This window comes from Cyprinus carpio, unplaced genomic scaffold (assembly GCF_018340385.1).
Source record: "Cyprinus carpio isolate SPL01 unplaced genomic scaffold, ASM1834038v1 S000006798, whole genome shotgun sequence".
NCBI lineage: Eukaryota > Metazoa > Chordata > Actinopteri > Cypriniformes > Cyprinidae > Cyprinus > Cyprinus carpio.
The window spans coordinates 167,874-191,523 of record NW_024879384.1 but is presented as its reverse complement, the minus strand read 5'-3'; the positions used below and the strand labels follow the sequence as shown (position 1 = coordinate 191,523).

Here is a 23,650-nt window from a genome sequence, read left to right as displayed (position 1 = left end):
AATGAACAGTAGAAACAATCAGATCCAGGGGAACAGCTCTTGGTATACAAGTTAACTATGACAAGTCTCAGTTAGTCTAGTACAGAACCGTAGCCAGGGTTTTTTTTTTTTTTTTTTTTTGAGATATGATAGACAAAAGAAAAAGAAAAAGGTAAGTACTAGTATTAGTTGGTTAGAATTACTGAAGCCGAAAAGATGGAGTCTTTAGATGTTTTTTTGAAAATGAGTAAAGACTCAGCTGTTTCGAATTGAGATCCGCGAGGTTCATTCCACAGCTGGGCGCGCCAGGAAAAAGTCAGCTGAGAGTGATGTTTGACCGCTTTGGGAGTGGTGTCACCACAAGACGTCGTTCACCCTTGCAGAGCACACAACTTACTGAGGGCGCATAAGACTGAACTGTGAGTGTTAGGTATGTTGGCGCCGTGCCAGTGGGTCAGGTCTTGTAGGCAAGCATCAGTACCGTTGAATCTTGAAGTGCGAGCCGGCTACTGGTGCCAGTGTAAACCTAATAGAGGAGAGGAGCTCACATGAGCTGTTTATTTGCTCATTGAGACAACCTCGCTGCTGCACTATTCTGGATCAGTTTGTAGAGGCTCGATCACGTACATGCAGGGAAGGCCCCCAGAAGAGCATTTAACGATCCAGGGTCTGGAGAGAACAAGAGCTTGGACAAGAAGTTGGGTGGCTTGCTCTGACAGGAAGGGTCTAATCTTCCTAATGTTGTATAAGGCAAATCTGCAGGACCGGGTCGTTGTAGCAATATGGTCGGTGAAGCTTAACTGATGATCCATCACAACTCCTAGGTTTCTTGCTGTCCTGGAAGGAGTTATGGTTGATGAACCCAGCTGTATAGAGAAGTTGTGATGAAACGATGGGTTAGCTGGAAACCACCAGCAGTTCAGTCTTAGTAAGTTGAGCTGAAGGTGATGGTCATTCATCCAGCTAGAAATGTCACTCAGACAGGCTGAAATGCGAGCAACTACTGTCGGGTCATCTGGTTGGATGACCCGACATTGATTTACTTTATTATTTATAAGTATAAAATATATTGAACAAAATTTGAAAATGAAAGCAAATTTTTCCAGAATAGCACATAATGGTCACGGATCAAAAAATAATAAGTGTAAATCAAAAGTTTTATAAGGCATTTATAAAATTAGTAAGCATGAATCAAAACTTTAGACACATTTAAAATAATATTGCACAAAACTGAAATAATATTGCAAATTATCCGACTTGCATACAAAATCATGTCTTCCTTGGTATATTTGTGCTCTCAGATATTTTCTGCTCCCTATTTTAATTTTTTGTATGCTTATGCTTTTTTCCCGCACCCTTGTTCCACATTGTGGAAGTGTCTGCTTTTAAGTGTTTACGTTTAGCTTATTTGACATTAAATGCAGGCCTTCACTTTGAAATATAAATCATAGCACATTTCAGAAGATAAAAAACGTGTCTTGTAGTCTGGAAAATTTGGTATAACATTAGCAAATTATTTTGCGTACCCCATAGCTTTGGGTCACGGACCCCAGTAATAACCATAACAAGACTTATTATCAGTTAGGTATAGGTGGGCCAGCCGCATATAACAGCGAAGTAACTTCGCGAGAAGCTAGTGCATATAGTGGGTGCTCCCTTTGATGTGACCATAAAAAGCGAATAAATATGAACATGACCGTGACTAGCTGGGGTGAAGCTCATTTAACATTAACGGATCGCAGGTAGGCGTGCATCGGTAACAATACAGACACATATAGCGATTGTCCTGTATGGAAAGATATTGCAACTGATGTTATCCATTTTTCACCTGTACAGTCGAGTGGTGAACGCTGAGCATCGAAGCATTAATGAGGCGCGTTGGAGTGATACATCGACACCTCTCGCGACTTGATTGGCTGGAGGAGGAGGCTGTCAATCAAAGAACTAGTGGAACAGCCAGTGACACTTAAGTCAACCTGATTTACATTAAAACTCTAACCGCAGCATTTGGAAAGAAGCAGCACAGAATGTGATAACAAAATGAAAGGGGAAAAACATCTCAGTTACGTATGTTACCTTGGTTCCCTGAAAAGGGAACGAGATGCTCTTTGATGACATCATCACTATGGGAACACACCTTGATTGTGGCAGATAATGAGCTGCTTATCATCACATGCCAGTTTATTAGCCAGATATCCCTTAGCACTGCCCCAAAGGCACATGGGTGAGCTATATCAGCGTGCTGTGCGCTATTTCATCAGATTTCCACTTGTTTATGAAGGGAAGCGCTATCAAAGGTATGGAGCGGCCGCATCGCGGTATCCGTTAAACTATTCAGGGGAACCATGGTTACATATGTAACCAAGATGTTCCCTCTCATTGGTTTCACTTCTATGCTGCGATGGCGTCATGGCTATGGAAACTATACCATAATGTCTGATGTACCTTTAACGGCCAGCTGGGAAGCCAAGGGAAAGTGTCTCTGACTGGGATATGGGGCCCAGGAGGCAGGGGCTTGGCCTCACGTCCAGACTGTAGAACTTCGGTGAAGGTGCGGAGAGGACATCCTGCTACAGCATAAATATCTCTTCAATCTAGGACCCTTTGAAGAAAGCCTGAAAGCAGCCACTGCTCTTGGCAGCAGAATGATCATGCACCCCTAGATGGAAGACAAGCCACATGCCTCATAAGCCAGAGAAATGGCCTCCCACTATCAGTCTGACATTAGCTGTTTGGTGGCAGCAGAATCTGCTCTTACCACCAAAAAATACAAACAACTGAGTACAAAGATCCGCCACTGAGCCATGCATTAGGCCCCTTAGATCCTAAGTGCCCTCACTGGGCACTTGACCAGATAGCCTGAAGGAGAAGGCCTCCAAGCAGAGGAGAAGGCCTCCAAGACCACTGCTGAAAGCAAAAATGGAGTCGAAGCGGACTTAGGAACATAACAGGCCTAGGTCGCAAAAAAAAAAGACTTTAACCAGACGGGGCAAGTACATACATGAAGGGCTGATGGAGAGAGCCTGCGGGCTGCAGATCACTACTCTCTTAACGGAGGATGAAGACACCAAAGAAACATCTTGAGGGTCAAAACTTCTCTGACACAGACTCCAATGGCCAAAAGGATGGGCCGGTCGGGACTGTCCAAAACCAATCGATAAGTCCCAAAAAGGAACTTGTGCCTGGTTGGTGACGGCCTAGCCCTCTCGAATGCTTGATGACCAACTGAAACACCTCCCACGATGTGCATGCCTTGCAGATAGGGCCGCCATTTACATGTTAAGAGTGGTGGGGTAACTCCCTCAGAAAAACAGACTTTTGAAGAAATTCCAGTACTCAACTGATGGAGTAATGGACTGTATCTAGAATGCGTGTGTCTACACCAAAGAGGCAAAAATTCTCCACTTGAAAGCATCTAAGCGGTCTTGTGGAGGTTACCCTCGAATTTATAATAGGGTCTGTTGGTCTTGTCGAAGAGAGACTGCAACACATTAGCACATTCCGCTCAGGGGGCCACAGCCATAACCTCCATAATTCCAGTTGAGGATGCCAAAATAATGCCACGAACTTGGTGTCAGAAAGATCATGCATGAATGGGAACCTCCCATGGAGGGCCGGCCAGCCGACTGAACAGGTCCGAGAACCCACAACTGCATGGGCCACCACGGGGCCACCAGCAGTAAAGTGCGCCACTCTTTCGGATCCATACTCCTAAAACAGAATACTGGGAGCAACCAGCCAGATGGGGGAAAAGCGTAAAGATTGATTCTGCTCCATTCATGGGCCCAGAGCATCTAGCCCTGAGGCGATAGTGAGACATTGAGAAAACCAGAGCGGTCAGTGCATAGTCCATGCTCGAAGCCAAACAAGTCCCCTTCCGCCCGTCCGAAACCTCTGCCATATGAGATTCCACCACCTGGGGGTTCAAATCTCCATTCTCCATCCTCCAGACTCTGTCCTAGAGACGCACGTTCCACTTTTTGAGTTCATGCGACCTGGGACATTGACTGACTCTGATTCGCCAGGAGCTTTGTCTGAGTCCAAAGAAGAACATGCCTCGCCAGCCTGCACAGAGGGGTGGGATGTAATCCGCCTTGGGAGATGGAGGTACTAAACCAACTATCTTGTTGGTAGTAGATTCCTGACAAAACACGTGACAAACCCATGTCAAAGCTGATTCGGGGCGTAAAAACTGTTTTTTGAGAGTCAGGAAGAAGGCTTAGCATCTGCCAAACGTTTTACGTGCCAGACCACAATTGTTGCCGAGCATATCCACACCTACGCACCTGTCCATACTCTCACAGAGTGCGCGCTTCGCTACGCGTACGCGCCGTCTTCGCGCGCGAGTCCACTCCGCGGGATGGACCTGTCCACCCAGACCCGTGACAACGGCACGTTCCGTCCGTAGTGATGGCCTTACGATGACACAACGTGCCCCAGCTGAGACTCCTTTCTTGAAGGAACTACTGGCGATCTCAATTACGGGCTCTAGAGCATGCAATAGCCCTTGCTGTGTCCACCTTAAAATCTGCTTAAGCGGAGGAACATGAAGTGAAATTTTTTGCTCTTGGTTCCCACCACTGGAATGGTCGCATATGGAGCAGCCCACTGAACTAACGCGTGCTGCCATCTGCCCCGACAGTCTGAGACACACGCCTACACGTACAAGGCGCCCTGTCCTTGAACTGACTTAGACAAGTCCTGGATGACTGTACATTGCGGAGACAGAGGTGCCCCGCATCATGCAAGAATCCAATCCCCCCCAAAAAGGTGTTTTGCTGACACGGCAGCATGACAAGTCTTTGTAGGTTCGGCTGTAATCCTAGGCTCCTCAGATGATCGGTACCAATCTCGATGTGTCATTCCTGATCCTGAATTGAGCTAATATAGCCAATTGTCCCAGGTAGTTCAAAATTCTGAAAACCTTTGAGCGCAACGGGGCCAGACTTGCATCCATAGATTTGTAAAAGTTTCGATGAGAGCCAAAGCGAGTCCTAATGGGAGAACACAAGTGGTAAGCCTTGCCCTCGAAAGCAAGCCTGAGGAACTTCCTGTATGTCTCTGGAATAATCGTCTGGAGGTGAAAGTATGCATCCGTTAAGATCAGGTTACAACCAATCCTCGGATTGGATCTGAACAGAATGCTTTACGTAGCATCGTGAACGTACGTATTCTGAGCACAAGATTTAGAGACGACTCAGTAAAAGACGTAAACCACACCATCGTTTAGGGCACAACAAAATACTGGCTGTAAAAGCCTGACTCCATCTGAGTTTGGGGGTACTCCTCTATAGCCCCTTTCTCTAGGAGTGACACGATCTCCTGACCTTAAAATCGGGTCTCCGCCAGATGAAGGTAGTCACTGATTTTCCTCCTGCATAGGGTCCCGCAGAAGTGGCGGGAAATTCTACAACAGAAGATGTCCAATGTCCTGCGGGCCCGGCCCCACCACCCCAAGTGGGGGCTTTTGAAAGGCTGTCATAAACGGGCCAGGCTCACATGACCCTTGGACGGTCTCTCGAGCAACGAAGGATGGACGCGCAAGTATCTGAGGTCCGTATGCTGATCATAAGCACTCGCCCTTAACTGCCCGGGTGCAGTAGCGGCGGGACCCTTAAAGGTTTCTACTCCACACCAAAATGAAAATTTAGGGAATTTGAACAGATCACTGTTTCACGGCTTAGCACTGAGACGGCCAGCGATTCACGGACGAGCGTTGAACATCAAAATCTGCCCGCTGGATATTAATATCCAAAGTAGAGTGACACACTATTAATACACAGAACAGATCGGCAGTTTTAAGAGACATTACTTGTGAGCACAAACAACACAAGTACTTCTTTTCAATATGAATAAGGGCTTTATTAGATAAATCTAAGACATCTAAACTAATTACACATAAGCCCCGCACTCCACACATTCACACAGGTTGCAGGAAGAATAGAAAGTTAGGAAAGGATGAGTTTAAGAGAATGAGAATGTTAAATCCCAAGTTTAACAGCAATACGCGAAAATTGCATAGACATAAACAACCAGTTTAATCCACTTAATTACAACCCTCGCAGGGGGGAGTTCCTACAATGAGCGCAGACGAAATTATATTCGATAACACCAGTAACAGAATCAGAGTCTGGAGGTCCGTTACTTGTTGATGCCGGTTGTAACTGGGGTTCCCTTTGTTGTCGGCCTGAACAGGGGGTTTTCCCGAGTGTGTGTGTGATTGGCTTGAAGTTCACAGTAGTCGGTGAAGTGACCGTCTTGGGAAGCCCGTGGTTGGGCGTACGCCTGAAGCTGTGGAAAGGTTGGGTTTGGGTGGAGGAAGTTCAGCGGGCACTCGAGGTCAGACTCGGAGACACGGCGTTACAAAATTAACTCAGAACAAGCACAAAACTTCTCAAACGAAACGAACAAGTAAACTAAGTAAAAGACCAGAAGTAAAGTTTTGCCGAGACGTAGGTGGTGTTTCTTTCATAGTGGATCGTAGGCTGCAGGTAAGCATCAGGCTTTTGGGGGCAGGCCGAAGCCACGCTGAACGGTTTGCTCGAAGAACGCTAAAAGTGATCGAACACAAGCATGACTAAAGCTAAACTAAAATCTAAAGCTAGGAGCAGGCTAAAAGCTGGCATGACTGATAGCAAAAGCTAAACGAACAGCTACAAAGCTAAAAAGCAAAATTTGAATGGTGTCCTGATTATTTAAAAACTGGCCTTTTGGCCACACCTCAAAATGTTGTCTTGACCAATTAAGTATGTCTTTTCCCTCCTCCGGTGTTTCCTATTTTTCCCACCCCATTCAAGAAAATCATAAAGGTTATCTTTATCAGGCACTAGGTCCGAATTTTCCCGCTCTTGCAGGGTATAAATTTGGACATGATTCCTATTAACAAGAATATGATACATTTGACAAACAACTGATGGTCAGAAACCTTTCAAGCAAGAAGATTCGAACACAACACCATTACTAAACATGAATATGATCCCTTAAGCTATTCAAAGACATACACAATAAGTGATTAGAAACATTATAATCAAATGTGTGGGTTCTACATGTATGATATAGAGTTAAGCAATGGACTGATATCCATTTAGAAGTCTTTTTTTGAGTTCATTTTGGTGCATATATGCATTGGAAGGCATTCTCTGTGCCATTCTGGGGAGTAGGGATGGTCATACCTGTGGAAGACCAGAGGGTTAACAGGTCTCCTTAGGAATTTCCAGTCTGGTTTTTGCTAGGTGGGGAGGAATCAATCCAACGATCTTGTTTACTCTCATGTGGCTTTGCATGTGAGGTTGAGACTATCCATAATTCTTTTCGATTACTTGCCCCAAATTAGACAATCTCTGCTTGCTGAGGTGAAACTGTCATAATTGTTTTCTAATCGGGTTAATGTTCTCTGATGCTCTCTAAAGCTGTTCTGTGAGAACTTGGTTGGTTACCAGCCTGTGGTTCTGGGAGTTGATTTACAACCATGCTGCCCTTTCTGTGGAGTGAAACAAAATGTTTTTCAACCAGGCTCCCTATCGAATCTTTAATTTGTCTGGTTCACGCTACACGACGATTCCTGTATGAATGGCTTTTCTACTTTCTCCTAGACCTTGACAATGTTACTTCTTTCTTGGTCAGTCTAGGGACAGTCTCAAGCCTCCCTGTTTTCAATCCACAATATCTTCAATTTGTTGTTTTTCAAAGACGAAACATTCTTTGGCAACCACAGAACGGGATAGCGTGGCTTAGACGTGGGGCCTACTTTCTAGAGAAGGCCGCAGCCTCGAAAGCGCAATACTTTTAGCCGTTTTTTGACAATCAGAAAGGCTGCTAACGTCGCTTCAGTGCTTTGTAGGCCCCATAAACGGGAAGGCCTGCACCTTTCATAGCGTCCCCCCATCGCTGCGCCCAACCGTGCGCACCTGGGGGGTGGGAAGGGGCGCGTATACTTGTGTGCAAGCAAAAACCGGGGGGCGTGCAGTCGTGCGATAACCGTGGACGCAGGCTCCGCCACCGGGGGCTACTCCAACGCATCTCCTAAAACTTATCGTGTCCTCTGAAGAGGAGCTACACTTCTCTTTTTGAAGGAAGAGCTATAATTTGGTTTTAGCCAGGTTTCCTAGTGCAAGCAGATGATTTAGCTTTTCTGAAAGGAATTATTTGTGATCAAATATGCACAGTATGCTGACAAAGCTCACCTAATTGCGCAGCGGGCACTGCTTGAGCGCTAACACTGGCCAAATAGATTTTGGTGATGTATTTAGGGATTCAGACATTCGTCACACCAAATGTGTTCTAAAGGGATCTGCATCATGCACAGTGACATGTCTGACTCCACTTATTTTGTTGTGAGACACAGTGATTATATATTGTGCCACGAGAGTACGTAATATTGAGGTGAGACGCGGTATACCTGCGTCGCGAGCCTTAACGAGGAGGTTTAATGCACAAACTGTGTTCGCGACCTGCCGTGATAGCCATGCAAGGCTGCATTCAACTATTTATTGAGCAAATGAGGATACATGAGCAATTAAATGCAGATAGATTCATTAATATTTTATTTTGAATAAGAAATTATTATATTATTTATTTATAGAAATTATTACATTATTAATGATTTTGCGTCCATAGGCCTTGGCTGCCGAGCTGTAGTAAAAGACGTAGTCAGCATTCAAAGTTGAAGTTATCATAATTGGTACATAATGTCATAATATAAAATAGGCCTACAGAAAAAGCATTTTTATCCAATTCCGCACAGGCTTATAAGTCCAGTACAGGTGATTGTCCTAGCCCTACCCGAATATTTGTATATTAGCTAGTCAGCCTGGCGGTATTATTGCGGTATATTTTACGGATTCGGCGTTATATTAATATCTGAATGCATTTTTAAATAATAACTACTGTAACTGCTCGAAATCCAAAATAAAAGTTGATTTGCTGACTGGGATATTTGCTGGAATGCGTTTAAACTAATCATTTACTTTTAATTTTATTTTGGCTTACTTAAATAGACCATAATTATAAATACGCTACTATAGCAAGTTTTCTCGTTGAGGAATTAATCATTCACGAGTTTCCATTTGTAAATGAAAACACAATAAGCTCATTTATCATGGACACATGGGCATAGAATACAGTCATAAGCGTCAAACTTTATTGCATAATTGCAGGTGTCGGTTATTTACAAAATATAGTATCTTATACAAAACATAGTGCTGGTCAAGGAAGCCTAAAGAAGGTATCTATTAACTGGTCATGGGGCGCAGTAGCCACATTCCAACGTTGTCTGTTTACTCTAATTAAACCGATTATGGGAGTCATGCCTTAATCGATCCATTGTAAAACCCATGTAAAAGTTATGAGTGTTGTTTTTTTATATATATCCATATGCGCCTAATCGTCATAAAGTGTATAGGATGGTTTTTGGATAAGTGCTCCAGGTTAATTAAGTGATAGCCCTGTGAGTTTTTTGTATTTTTATATTTCTTCCTGTTTTATCCAAATTATAATCGATTGTCCCGTTGTGTGCCAAGCTATGCTCTAGATTCAGGTGAAGGGGGCGGGAATACATGGAGGGCAATAGTTAGAACGCTGAAGCATTGTTGGAGGCACGAGAAAGAATACGCCAGACCACACGACCCGCCACCTATTGTTTCACAAGCGTCCATCATGTACTAATCAAGACTGCCCGATTCAATAGTTTTATGTAGTTAAGGTGTTTTGTCAGGAATCCCCCGAACAGAAACTTATACTACAGAGACGTGGTAAGAATTGCATTTATCCTCAAAATATTTTCTGGTTGTGTTAATTCCCAGCCGCCATTTACTAATGCAGCAGAGAGTGGACTAATTATAGAGAATGAACAGTGACTATCTTGCTCGGGATGGAAGTGGTTTAGTTGGCGAGTCCCGGTAAGATGAGGAATATCTGGCAGTTTCAGATGATGATGTTACAGATTGACTTGTGAGCTACGGATTTCTGCTCGGATTCCTCTTTGGCCTTAAGGAAATCGCCGCGCTAGTGGAGTTGACGCTCCCATCTAACCTTTCAATGAGGTGAAACAGAGCTGCCTTCTGCATTGTATGTGTTCAACCCATGTGTTATTTTATTTTTGTTTTGGTTGCTCAGTTGTTGAGTGAAGCGGTCGTACTGAACCTATTCGTTTGTACCACAGATTACCCAGCATCAAACAAGGCCCTGCCAACGATGAAAATAAACGAACTGCATTCATATTGATTGAGGGGACGGTTGAGCTCATATTGCCGAGCTTAGTATTTGTTTGAAAGTTTTATTAAGTTTGATTCAGAGTTTTCGACCTGGGGCCTCAATTTGAAGTAAGCCAACAGGAGGGAAACAATATGTATAGGGTTTGTTCAAAAGAGTGAATGTGACATTGTTGACTTGTTTTTAAGCGTTTTATTTCATTTGTGTGAATTTGTTGAAACCTCATATTGCTTATTTAAATAATTTTATTTACTGTGTGGAAAAATCCTGAAACCAGTGAATCATTTTCTCCTTTTATTCCCCCCCTTGTTCTGTTATTAATAGTCTATTTCCCTCCTCTTTTCTCCAGTTTATTATTCCCTCCCTGAGTTAAAAAGGAAATATAATATACATTGATATTTCCCTTTGATTGGTAAAACATTGATTTTTTACAGAAGTACATTCGAATTCTGCACAGGGTTGAATGTGATTTAAACAAAAGTTTCAAAGACGCCAAGGGAACTAAGTAAAGAACACAGTTGTACAAGAACAATAGGGCGTGTGTAAATAACACTTAGCTCACAATATTGATAACCTAAAGTTTCTATTTCGCTACGACTCAGCGCGGGCCATCTATCTAATCCTATATAGGAAATTCGAAAAAATCGGCTACTCCCCATTTAGGTATACCAGCCTCGAGTTCGCATTCTTAATGTAAATTTAACATTGAAAGTTTAAGCTAGAATAACAATTCATTGTACTGTCCGCCGGTTTCATAACACTATCGTATTAACAATTTTATATAAAATCTTTTTCTCATCCAACCCCATTTTTACCGCGCATTCCCCCGATTTGGCAGTCTCAAAACTGCCATTAAAATCACTGAAGGCTTTTACACTATAACCCAATATCACAGATTCGTAACAATGCCGCTTCCAGCCATTTGCATTGTTTCTTGATGATAGAATTTGCAGAAGTATTCGGATATATGACCAATGAAGAAAACGCCAGCATTTTAAGCGTCATGACTCAGCTGCACACCTTTGTCTGATTGGTCAATTCACTTAATAAGCCAACTGCTCCGTGTGTGGTTGGTTTCTAATGCTAGTCTTTAAAATATTCTCTGTCTTCGGGCTCAGCGACCATCCAGTTCGAATGCTCATTTAGAGGACGTTGTTTTCCTGATGATATCCGTGCTGAACGTTCTTATCAATGCCCGTGCTTCTTTTAATATTAAGATATGCAATGAACCCCAAAATCTGCACGTGCCCTACTTTGAATCGTGCTGAGTGGTCGTGATTCCCCGTTTTCTCTCCATGGTCCACGCAGGTTTGGTTTACCGCATTATTCTTGGGTGTCTTGATAATTTGTATTTTTCCCCCCTCAATTTTTCCCTCAAGACAGTCGTTCTCCTGACATTAAGGATGTACGTTACCACCCTACGACACGCAGCTAGCTTGTGGCCATGACCCCTGATATCACATTCCCTTCTTTTGTTTAATATGGCTTGGTCCGCTCTCCTTAAGATCTGAAGTGCTTTTTTTTTGCCAAAACATGTGTTCAACGTACTGGTCCCCTGATTTGTTGTTGTCCGCCATGACAAACCTGCCGTGAACCTAAGTGCCTTTGTCCCCCCCTCCGTAACGCTGCAACCGTAAAATTAGAGCACTACGCATACAAAAATAAATGATGATTCAATCAGTTCGAAAAAAATAAAATTATGAGCAGAAAATGTCCTGAGAGCATCAAAACAAACAACCAACCAAAAAAAACAATGTCACCCATTAAAAGAGAAATAATAACTAAGGAACATGGATTTTGTGTGCAAGTCGGCTAATTTTTGCAGTCTCCCTTTTTCAGTTTCTGTGCAATGAATTTTAAAAATCTGTTTAAATCCCCTGCAATCATGTTCATATTTTTTTTCTTAGCCCACACATTATAAATATTTTTGATTTTTGCACTTATTATTTTTTGATCCGAACCATTGTTTGCTATTCTAAAACTTTGCTTTCATTTTAAATTTTGTGGAATATAATTTTTCTTGCGTTTTTTAAAATTTTGGTTTCAACGCTTGTTATTTTTTTTTTATCCATGACTGCATACATTTGGCGGGCTTCTGATCCCATACCGCCCCCTAGAGCTACCTTTAAAAAATGCTGATTTAAAAACATCCACCTTGATGGGTATTTTGACGCCAGCTATAGGGGCTGTTTCATAAAGACCACCCGGTCTAACCTTGGTGGGTGACAATAAACAAAATTTCTCAAAAATTGATTTTTGAAGGGACACAAATAAAACAATTTAAAAATTTTACTGTCCCCTTGTGGGGTTTTTTTTTCCCCGGGCCTGGGGGGGAAAAATGACCCCAAAAACATTATTTTTAAAAACCCGGGACTGTTTTTACCGGGGTCCCCCTCGAAAAACCGGGGTTTGTTTGGGCTATTTTTTGGGGAAGTATTGGAAGGTGTTTTCTTGTAAAAAAAAAAAAAAAAAAAAAAAAAAAACCCTGCCACTGGGAATGTTTTATTGTAACTAGTGACTCTCGAAAAAAACATTGGCATCACTGTATTAAAAAGAAAATAATCACCCTTTGATGTTTAAATGATAAAAAAGCCTTGAATTTCCCTTTTATTTCCCCCCCTATGAATTTGCTCTCCCCTCACCGGAGGGTGTTGTGTGTGTGTGTGTGTGTGTGGGTGTGTGTGTGTGTGTGTGTGTGTGTGTGTGTGGTGTGTGTGTGTGTGTGGTGTGTGTGTGTGTGTGTGTGTGTGTGTACAGTAGGTGATGTACAAGCGGAGCGCATTTGGATTTGGACCACAGCACTGTGAGGCAATGGAGGTGGAGACTCAAAATGTTCCCTACTTAATAGCTGCATTTTTGCCTCTGGTTGTGTTTGTTTTAGTACTTATACAATTATTTAAAGTATAAACCCTTGTTACTTTACAATACACCGACTGGTTGTTTTAATGGGCTATTTTTAGGGGGACAAGTGACAACCCTCAGAACATATCTCCAAAGATTGTAAGATCCCTTTGCAGCCCATTGATTTAAATATTGATTTACGTTTATCTAAGCAAACTAATATGCCATATTAATTGTTTGATGTGGTTGTCCTATATCATCATTATTTATTAATCATATATAGATAACAGCTCTGTCAACCATTAATAAACAGTCTTGGAAAAAAAAAAAAGAAAGAGCCCCCTACCACAACCTTCAACTAATCGCCCTTTTATTGGGGAAGATCCTTGCAGGTTCCATGGACCTACAGTTAGAGCTAGATTGATCCATTATTAAAATTTACATTCCATTTTGCTTTCAAAAAAAAAAACAAAAAAAAAAGGAATCCACTTTACCACAATCAAGTAAATCTGGATCTATCATTGGTTATGGGGGAAAAATTTTTGACAAGGTGAGGCTTATAATTTTCAAATCTTTTTTTCTCTTCTATTTCCTTTGATACGGAGACACCACCTCATTTCCTTTTCTCTAACCCTCTCCTTAAGATCACGATTCTTGTGAAGATGATCAATTTTGTATCTCCAAGTAGTCCCTTGACTCTTTTTTTTTTTTTTGTGTGCACTCATCACCTCTTCTTATGTTGAACTGAATCGCCTTCATTAAATTTCAATTTGTTTTGGACCATTGTTCACTTAAAAGCCACCAGCTTCTCATAGACCCTTCCTTTAAAGATTTTAAATATTGCCTACAAAATGGTCTTCATTAGCCATCTCCACATTCTCGCTTTTATTTTGCTACCATTTACTTTTACGTCATCTTTTTTTTCACATTAGGCGAGTTATCTGTTGCCTTTGGGTCTAGTTTTAGTTTGGCAGGTTTAATCAGTTTTTTGTGAAGACATCTTGATGTAAAACATGGGAATTACTCACTTCCAAGCAAACTTTTTGGAACAACTGTGACCAGCTTTGAAAAACCTTCAACTTGCTTCTTCAAGCACTTCAGTGGCTTTAATTCGCTTCAATTTATTCAATAATATTTCATGCAAATACTCATGTTATGACCTGTTCGGCATTTGCAAACATTGGGACTTTATTCCACTGGCTTGTATCTAATGTGTGTATATTGCAAAGAAAATGAAATTCAGGGTGATGAAATAGTTGATTGTTTTGTATGTTCAATCAGTATGTTACTCAAAGGTGGGGGAATCGACGGATGGGGAACAAAACAATGTCAATTGGTGCAAACTGTGGACCATTTAGGAATAGTAGAGCATGAGGTTTCTGCATGCGCTGGGTTTCTGGCCACGAGCAATCAGATTCTGACCAGAGACGACTACGTCAACCATCAGTGTGGGCACCAGATTAAAGAGGGTAAATATTGAATTCTTAAACACATGCATCAATAAATAACATCATTCTGTCTTTGCCCAAAACTCCTAAAATCCATAAATTATACTAATATTAAATGCTAAAATAAGTTGTTAATTAACTGTTTCGTTGGTTTGTTCCTTACTTTAGGTCATGAGCACAACTTTAATTTACATAAATGAAACGGAGGTCAATGCTCTCTCTGGTGTGCCCTATGATTATGGGTCAGTCATGCACTACAGTAAGGAAGACTTCCAGCCAAAGGCAGTAAGCCCAACCATTGTTTACTAAAAATTCCAGATTCCCTGGATGTGATTGGTCAAAGCATGGAGGTAGTGGACAGTTGACCTGCTCAAGCTGAACCGGCTAGAACAATTGTTAGTAAGTTAACGATTAAGCATTCTCTGTGGAATAATCCCTCCATTGTTTTTTATAAATATATTGACATTAGTTTGACTGAATAAAGACTACTTGGCTCAACTAATCTTTGCTTCATCATACTCATCTTGTCCCTAAAACATTTTTTTATACTTCTTTCCACTCTCAGCCTCAATTTTTTTGGACTCTTGCCAGTTTGAGGAGCCAAATATCTGTTGGGTATGATCCAGGTGTGATGGTGGAAATGCCAAATGGGGCTCGTGTACACAGAGTAAAGGGCGGTCCACAGACGGACTGGCAACCAACCTGGGTCAATGTAAAGGTATTGAACACCCCCTAACCACAAAAGCAGGGATTCAACCCAACACAACCCACCTGAGTTCTGCATTCAATTTACAATGAAAAGTGGCCATTTTTTGAAGCCACAGGGGGAAATCACTAGCAATTAAAAATTAATTGCAAGTGCGTTAAGAGGAATTTTGCCAAATGTTTTTTTCCAATTTTTGCACCATCATGCTCGAGTTCGCTCCGCACATTGCGAAACCTCATTTGTCCAAACTCCATATAAAAGCAAATATCTTTGGTTGTAATGCATCAAAGTCCAGAGTCCTTGCACTGTTGAGTCACATCAAGCAGGAGTGTTGGTGTGGAAATTTGAACTTTTTTTTTTTTCCACATGATATAATATTATTTTTGGTCAAGTTTTACACCAACTGTAAACAGAAAAAAAAAAATCGCTATTTTCCATTTCCCATGACTTAACAAGAGTAATCAAAATATATAGCAGGAGAATAATAAAGTAGAAATGTCAGTTCACTTTTTTAAACATACATTATTATATGTTATGTTTCAGGTCTTATCAGCTCATACCGAGTTATGCCGAGACCTGCTGTAAATGGGATGGTATCACATGGAAGAACTATTTGTTTAATTTTGTTTATTTTTTTATAATATCACCACTTTGTAAAAAGGTTTGAATAATTTCATAGTCCATAATCCTACACTGATACCTCTTTTATGATGGTGGGCACTTTGTCTTCATGATAAAAACTTGTTACTAATACCATATTAAGGAATATTCTTTGACCTTCTCTATACATTTCTGATTCAAGGATTGGCAATATGGACATACAAAATGAGTTGTAAACTCCACTGGTAAGGTAGAGAAGTGAGAAGACCTGGCTTAATGGTCTATTATCTAATACAAGTTTATACTTTCCAACAGGGGGTGGGTTCTTCATGCATTTCAGCACAGCCACAGGAACCCAGGGTGACAAGGCGTACCTGGAAAGTCGCCTCTTTTACCCGACAAAGACGCTCACATTGCCTCCCTGCAGTTCTATCACTTATAACAACGCGGGGCGTTGATGACCCACGTAAACATCTGGGTGCGTGAATACACAGTTAACAAACCCCAAAGAAGGAGCCTGCGAGAGACTCATTCAGAAGATCAGTAGGTAATCATTTCTTTATGTTTTTAAACACCAATAGATAAATCATTTTAGCCTATGGGTAACTTATACTTTGTACAACCTAGGGGACTTCAAGGCTCCTGGGAACTATATCAATGTTACACTAGATGTCTCTGATAAATTCAGAGTGGTGTTTGAAGGAGTTAAAGGATAAGCAACCATCAAAGGGTGGGGACTGTCTCTGGATGTACATGAACCTCTCAAGAGACCAAGTGTCCCAATAACACTTGGCCCATTCGTGATTTTACCAGCGCTTCTCGCTACAACCCCTGCCGTTCCAAAACATACAGGCCCCCGCTTACCTATCCCCAGATGGTTACTCATTTCAATTGGTTTGTACATTATGGCCTTGAAGACCTAGTCCAAATAAACGCAGCAGTCCTACTTCCCTTGACCTCTGGACCCAACAGACAACCAATCTTTCAGTTGGCCATGTCCGTGGCGTCAGGCATCTATGGAGCTGATGGACCAGAAATCCAGACTTTCAACATCGCATGAACAACATTTTTATGATCACTCCAGATCCCAAACGAGACCTCACTGACTGTAAACCAAAGTTTATATATATAATATTAGTCATTTTTATGACCATTAAAGTAATTTTATGATCCATAAGGGATCAGCAGACAATCCGTCAGAGATTATATTAAAATTGTCTTTGCGGACCTTTCAAGCTGTTTATGGCACTTGGATGTGGCAGTGCATCGTCCCCCAAGAAGTGAAATAAAAAGTGCCCATCCTTAATAAAAAGTGTCTCACCAACTCTGGGGGTGAACCTCCTATCGCGAATCAATGCATTTTTTGTAGAAAAATACGCATATTAAAACATAATAATCAATTTAATCTAGCTTGCGCTCACTGTTGTACACAGAAGCAGCTCCCAGTGGGTGGCGTACAGTATGAGGTCGGGTTTGCGCATGCGCCGCTCAGAGTGTCGAACGCAGAAGTGCAGCGGAGAGATCAAAACAAAACAATGGTCACTAATTACAAGTACAAAACGAGGATTTGTAAGAAGAATGTCGAGGATTTGATATATGCCAAGGGGAGACTGGCTTTCCTTTGCTAAAGTAAGGAAACTTTGCTTCCTTTGCTCCTGTTAACAAACGTTGGTTTTCACGAGACTCACCGGTGCATGCGCAATGAAAATACCATACGTTATCCGCCCAGAACTGCTTCCGTGTACAACTTTTGGGTGCAAGCACATTAAAGTCTTATTACTTTTTGAATATGGATATTTATACAAAAACGCATCAATTCACCACAGGAGGCCTTTGTTCACCCCTTGGAGCCATGTGAGACATTTTTTATTTCATTTCTTTTGACTGATGCCTGCAACACCCACTGAGTGCCATTAAACAGCTGAAAATCAAAGCAATTTTTAATAAAAACTCCGACTGGATTTATCTGAAAGAAGAAATTCATATACACCTAGGATGCCTTGAGGGTGAGTAATTATGTGCTAACTTTCATTTAGTTAAGTCGTGGGCTAGTGGTTAGAGAGTTTGACTACTAACCCTAAGGTTCGGGGTTTGAGTCTCGGGTGGCAATACCATGACTGAGAACCCTTGAGAAAAGTACCAACCCCCAACTGCTCCTGGGCCGCAGCATAATGGCTCCCACTGCAGGGGTGTGTGTGCACTTTGGATGGGTTAAATGCAGAGCATGAATTGAGTATTTAAAAACTTGCTCATTGTGTCTGATTTTGCAGCACGTTCACAAGTTTTTTATAAATAGTATCTCCTCTCTTTGGGGCAACATGGGTACAGTTAAGTATTTCTGGGACAACCCACGAAAAGTGGGCAGTCTAGTCAATGACACAGATGGCAGTACATACTACTGTGGGGTGCCGGGTTACGGTACCCAGCCCATTACATCACACATGATCGTGCATGAAGAGTCTAGCTTCATTAAGGGACATGGATGTCATCTTCCTCCTTCCCTTGCAGTTGTGCATTTCTTATTCATACCAGTACAATTGTATGAAATATGACTATTTTTAATTTCAACTTCTCACTAGATGTGGCTGGACTTTTTTGAAGACCAGAGACCAAAAATCAGAGACCTGCATTAGAGATTGATGGACCGTGCTTGCGAGAAGGAGCCCAAAGAGACAGATGGTGTATTATCATCCAGTTTTCTCCCTCCCATACTTTATCATTGTAGGGCTACCATAATTCATTTTAAGTGTAATGGATCACCCCCATTTCAGGTCTGGGGAGTACAGTTACCTTACAGAATACGTAATTTTTTACAAAATAAATGTAACTTTATCACAAATTTGGTATTAATAACAGTTTACTTATTAAAATTTTAACAATTAACAACGGGGTTGTCTGAATATTTTTCACACACACATAACATATGATTGACTTTCTCTAAAAGATGACAACACAAGGAGTGTTCATGAGTTTAGAAGAGGACAAAGACTCAGACACAAATTTTTTATTTCCTATTTACACGAGTTATTGTATGCGTTCATTCAACTTTTAACTGTCTCACAAACCAGTTCCCTTAAATCTTGAAAGCTACGATCACAAAACAATTTTCCCAATGAATCCTTAGATATCATTATTTTCCCCCCCTTCTATAGATATTCAAAGATTGTGTGATTTTCAAACAACAGTATCATAATAGCTATTACCTGGTTTCTTCTTATTATAATTTTAAATCAGTATTTAACCTCAGAAGAAGTGTATTCTCAACTTAAATCGATGTACTAAAGTCTGATTTTGGTTGTGGAGGTGCTTAAAAAAATTAAATGCTTCATAATCTTAATCTCAAGTGAAGAACAAGGAGTTTTGAAGATCTGCACAGTAAAATATGCAGTGTTTTGATTACTTCTGGAAAGATTAACCCTGCCCCTGCTTTAAAAATGTTTGAAAATGGATTAACCATTGAAAACACATGAGAGAATTCCCCCCCCCCCCCCCCCCCCCCCCCCCCCCCCCCCCCCCCCCCTGAAAAGTAAATCAAAAATAATCAAATACAAAATTTAGTAACATTATAAATAAAGCAATTGAAAACCAGATACACTATTTTTAAATTGACATTTTAAACATAGGGTCACTGTGATTAACCTCTCTGTAAAACCCCTATTACATTTTCCCACATGAAACCCTCCGCAACACTGCTCCCAATTAAACGGAATTTTCCTCCGCTTTGCAGAAACCCCAGAGTACTTGGACCATGGACTTAAAGATGCCCCATGAGGGATGGCAAGATACATCAAAAGGCACTCAATGGAAGAGTATAGAGAGAAGAAAAACAAATCTTTCCAGAATTTGGCCAGAATTGTGGTCTTCATTACTGAGCTGCAGCTGCTTAATCATAACTTGCAATTAAACTAACTATTCTCAAAAACACTTTATTTATTATAGATAACAAGCACTTCGATCTCATGAGTTCATTGTCCTCCTGTAAGATGAATTTCTTTTCTTGTAGTTCCTGCATTTGTAGTTTGCTTTGGATAACAGTGCCCTGCAAATAATAATGTAAAACTCAAAAGAAGTATTCAACATTACTGTTCACGTTTATTCATAAGTTCCCACAGTTTATTTGAGTGGTATGTTTTTATAGGTTTTTTTGTAACAAAGTGCTATAATTATCAATAATTTGTATTGTAATATACATTCCTGATTTTTCAAGAGATGCTTTCCTGTCCCATTGCTGCACTGGCTCTATATAATGATAACATCCCATTCCCCTCTGAAACCAGTACCCTTGTTTTCATTGCTGCCTTAATATGCGCTCCCAAGCAGCAGAAGGTTAATCTTGGTTTCTGGTCAAAAGACTCCTCAATCCCGGGGCTTTTGTTCACGTTAAGTTAGAAGAATCAGCACACAACGGACTGAAGGGACCGGGTCACCTTAAAAAAAAAAAGAGGCTTCAGTAGGAGCTGTCTTGAAGACTTGCCAAGTCTAAACCGGTCACGTACAAGGGTCCCAGCTGTTAAAAAATCAGTCTCCATATCTACTGTTGCGGTTAGATTGTGGAGTTGATTTCAAACAAAGAACCGATGTGACAGAAAAAAAATAAATCAGAAATCAAGACCAGTCCATCATTGTAGCACAATAGTGGAGTAATATGCAGAAAAATCACGATGTAGTGGCACAGGCCAGAGTCTATTATCTGATAATGAAGAGACCTTTTGCCCTGTCCTGAATGAGGTCAGCTTCTTCCTTTAACTGCATTCTCTGAAGCTGGTCTGCTCTTCTGACTTGACTGAGCTGTCAACAACTTAACCACATTTAAGACAACATCATATTATAATGTCACTTAGTATATTAAAATTAAACATAGAGGGGAAAAAAAAACTACTAAACTGGTTTAACTGACTTTAGTACAGCAAATGGACAAACCTGCATTGATTAGCATAGCGACTGAGAATAAAGTTAATGTTGACCTCACTGTTTTCATCTTCTGTGAAATCATAATGTCCGGTCCTCTCCTTTTTTGAGTCTTTCCACCAACAACATCCTTTAGAGATGTGAGAACGCTTCCTGTAACAGAGTCAGCTCACACCTGCCACTTCAAACACTGGATTTAACTGTAATGTTAACCTCCTCTTTCACCTCCCCTAGACGCTCTTGTATCTTGGCTCTGAGAGACGTCCATCTCAGATCCTCTGTTATCTTCCTCTGCTTATCCTTCTCCATATCTACAGAGCATGCCAATTTACATTAGACACAAAAGACAACACTGTGAATAACAGTTTCAGTTCTGGATGTGAATGAATTGCATGCCTTTTTGAATAGCAAACTGCATGAGTTCAATTGGCAGCTTTCAGCATCTCCCAATCGATTGTTTTACTCATGTGGCCTTGGCGTGAGCTGTAGAACCCATCGAATCATTTTGGTCTGTCAGAGCTCGAGCGGTCTACGGTCATCAGCTATGGGTAATGGTTTACATGTCCGTCTAAATCAAACCAAGCAATTCAAGAGTAACAATAACATGAAAAGCAAGGCAAGATTTTTACACTTTAAAATGGACTCTAAGTCGTCCCTCCAGGCATTTTCGCGGAACTTTTTTCTGATTTTTTAGGCTATGCCTAAAACTGGCTGAATTTTGCGCTAACGGCTCCTTGCTCAAAATTTTGCGATGATATTTGCGGCATTTCCTTATTGTTTTGCAGTGAAAATATACCACAGACAACATTCTTCTAACACTGTTATGAAGGTTTTTTCTGACTTTGAGAACCAGACTAACGAAACCAGCACTTAGTGCCACTAAGTTCTATAGAAACATCCGCTCACATGTTAAAAGATAATGGAGCGAACAAAGATACACACCAAATATCATGACTATACCAGATAGCATGACTTTTCACTTGCTTCATCAGTTGATTGCACACCAAAGCTGGTTATGAGGTAACTGAGTAAAACATGTTTTCCCAAATACTGTCCGCACTGTCCTTGTGAACCGATAGAGCGACAACAGCACTCGGTCTTAGATCCTTGATGATTCTCAGTCCAGTTAGCGTTAGCATTAAGCACTGCTCGCACACGGCGAATAACTCAATAGTTATATTACTGTTATTGTTAATGAACGATTGTGCTGCTCTCAGGGGCAAGAGTATTCATTTCAATGGTTACTGTGATTTTTTATGACCTGTGTGCTGCTCGCGGGGAAAACAGGAGTACTCAATATTCCTATTAGCATTTAGTTGAACTGAAACTATGCGCGGCTACTCAGGGCAGAGATATCAATATTAAATTTTACTGTTATTTTACTAAACTATGCACTGCTCTCGGGGCAGGAATACTCAGTTATATTCGTTTTTCTATTAAACACGCGCTCTCGGGCAGTGTATTAAATATTAATATCACTGAAATTTTTCTGATCATGAGTGCTCTTGGGCAGGAGTATAAATTTTCTATTACTATTTTTTTATGATCTATGCACTGCTCTCAGGGGGGAGTACTCTATATTCAATTCGTTTTTTTTTGTGTTATGTGTGCTCTGGGGGCGGAGTACTAAATATTCATCTTACTGTTTTTTTTAGGTTTTACGTGCTGCCTAGGGCAGGGTACTCAATATTCATATTCTTTATTTTTATTGAACTTTGTGCTGTTTTAGGGCAGGAGTATTATATTCTACACTTTTTTTTTTAGTGCATTATGTCTTTTCTCAAAACCTTGTTCATTCTTTTAAACAAAAAAATTTTAATCAGTCTGAACAAATTCGTTAAAGGGGCTGTAGCGCCTGTAGTCTATATACAGGTAGTCTACACTGCAAGATAATATATATTTTTCATTTGTTCTTTTAAATTTTGACGTTTTTCCTTTTTATTTTAAACGAGTTATAGGAGAAATTTTAGCATTTTTTTAAGAGTATTCAGTTTTTTTTTTTTTTTTTTATTCTTACTTTTATAAATAAATGAAAATTTTCTGCATTTTGACTGATCTTTATTTTATTCTCAGTTACCTGGGGAGCGCAGAAACTGGAAAATTTAAAAGGGAAACACGAAGGGGCTCTGATGTGCGAGAAAAAAAGGTGCAAAAAGGGAGTGTATAAAAAAATGTTGTGTTTGGTTCCCCCTGATAAAAGCCATAATACCAAAATTGGGAAAGGGTAATGGTTCCATGGGGCATGGGACTATCAACATTTACGGGGTAAGTCTGTTTTTACCCCTCTGAATCCAGAATGTCACGTTTTTTCCCCAAACCCCCCTAAATCCTGGCCGAATTACCAAGGTCATTGGAAATTTTAATTGCTGTCAAACCAATCTCAGAAAAATCGTTTAAAAATTAAACCTTTTAAAACCCTTTTTTCACCATTTAACACCATATACTAATATTGTACTTTGCTGCTATTACTAAAAAACAATATTTATTATATATATATATATAATATATATATTTATATTTATATATATATATATATATTATATATATATAAAATATTGAAATTAGAATGTTTACAAGAATACTATTTCAGAAGCTAAAACCAGTGATTGGATGTTTGTTAAGAACAAAAAAGACCAGAAAAGAGTAAACTTTGAAATGGTAATTATTAGGGCAAAAAGGTTACAATACTTTTTTTAAATATGTTAGGCTAAAATTTCGTTTTGAAAAATGCAACCAACAGTTTTGTTTCCTCTGTAAAAAAGAGGTTGCATTTCAATGCTAACTCCATTTTTTAAAACGACCCCCATCTTTTTTTGGGAGAAAAAAATTTAGAACCCATTTCATAAAATTTGGGTCTATTTTCCTATTTTTTAACCAAGATTTAATAAATAATAAAAGTATAGTATTACTTTTAAAATTTTTTTATTCCAAGAGTAGGCTTTTATTTAGGCAGACTAGT

General features: G+C 40.4%; 1 pseudogene; it reads left to right on the top strand.

Moving 5' to 3' along the window:
* Nucleotides 1-14,311: 14,311 nt before the first annotated feature.
* On the top strand, nucleotides 14,312-18,416 carry LOC122144912 (annotated as a pseudogene).
* Nucleotides 18,417-23,650: the final 5,234 nt, after the last annotated feature.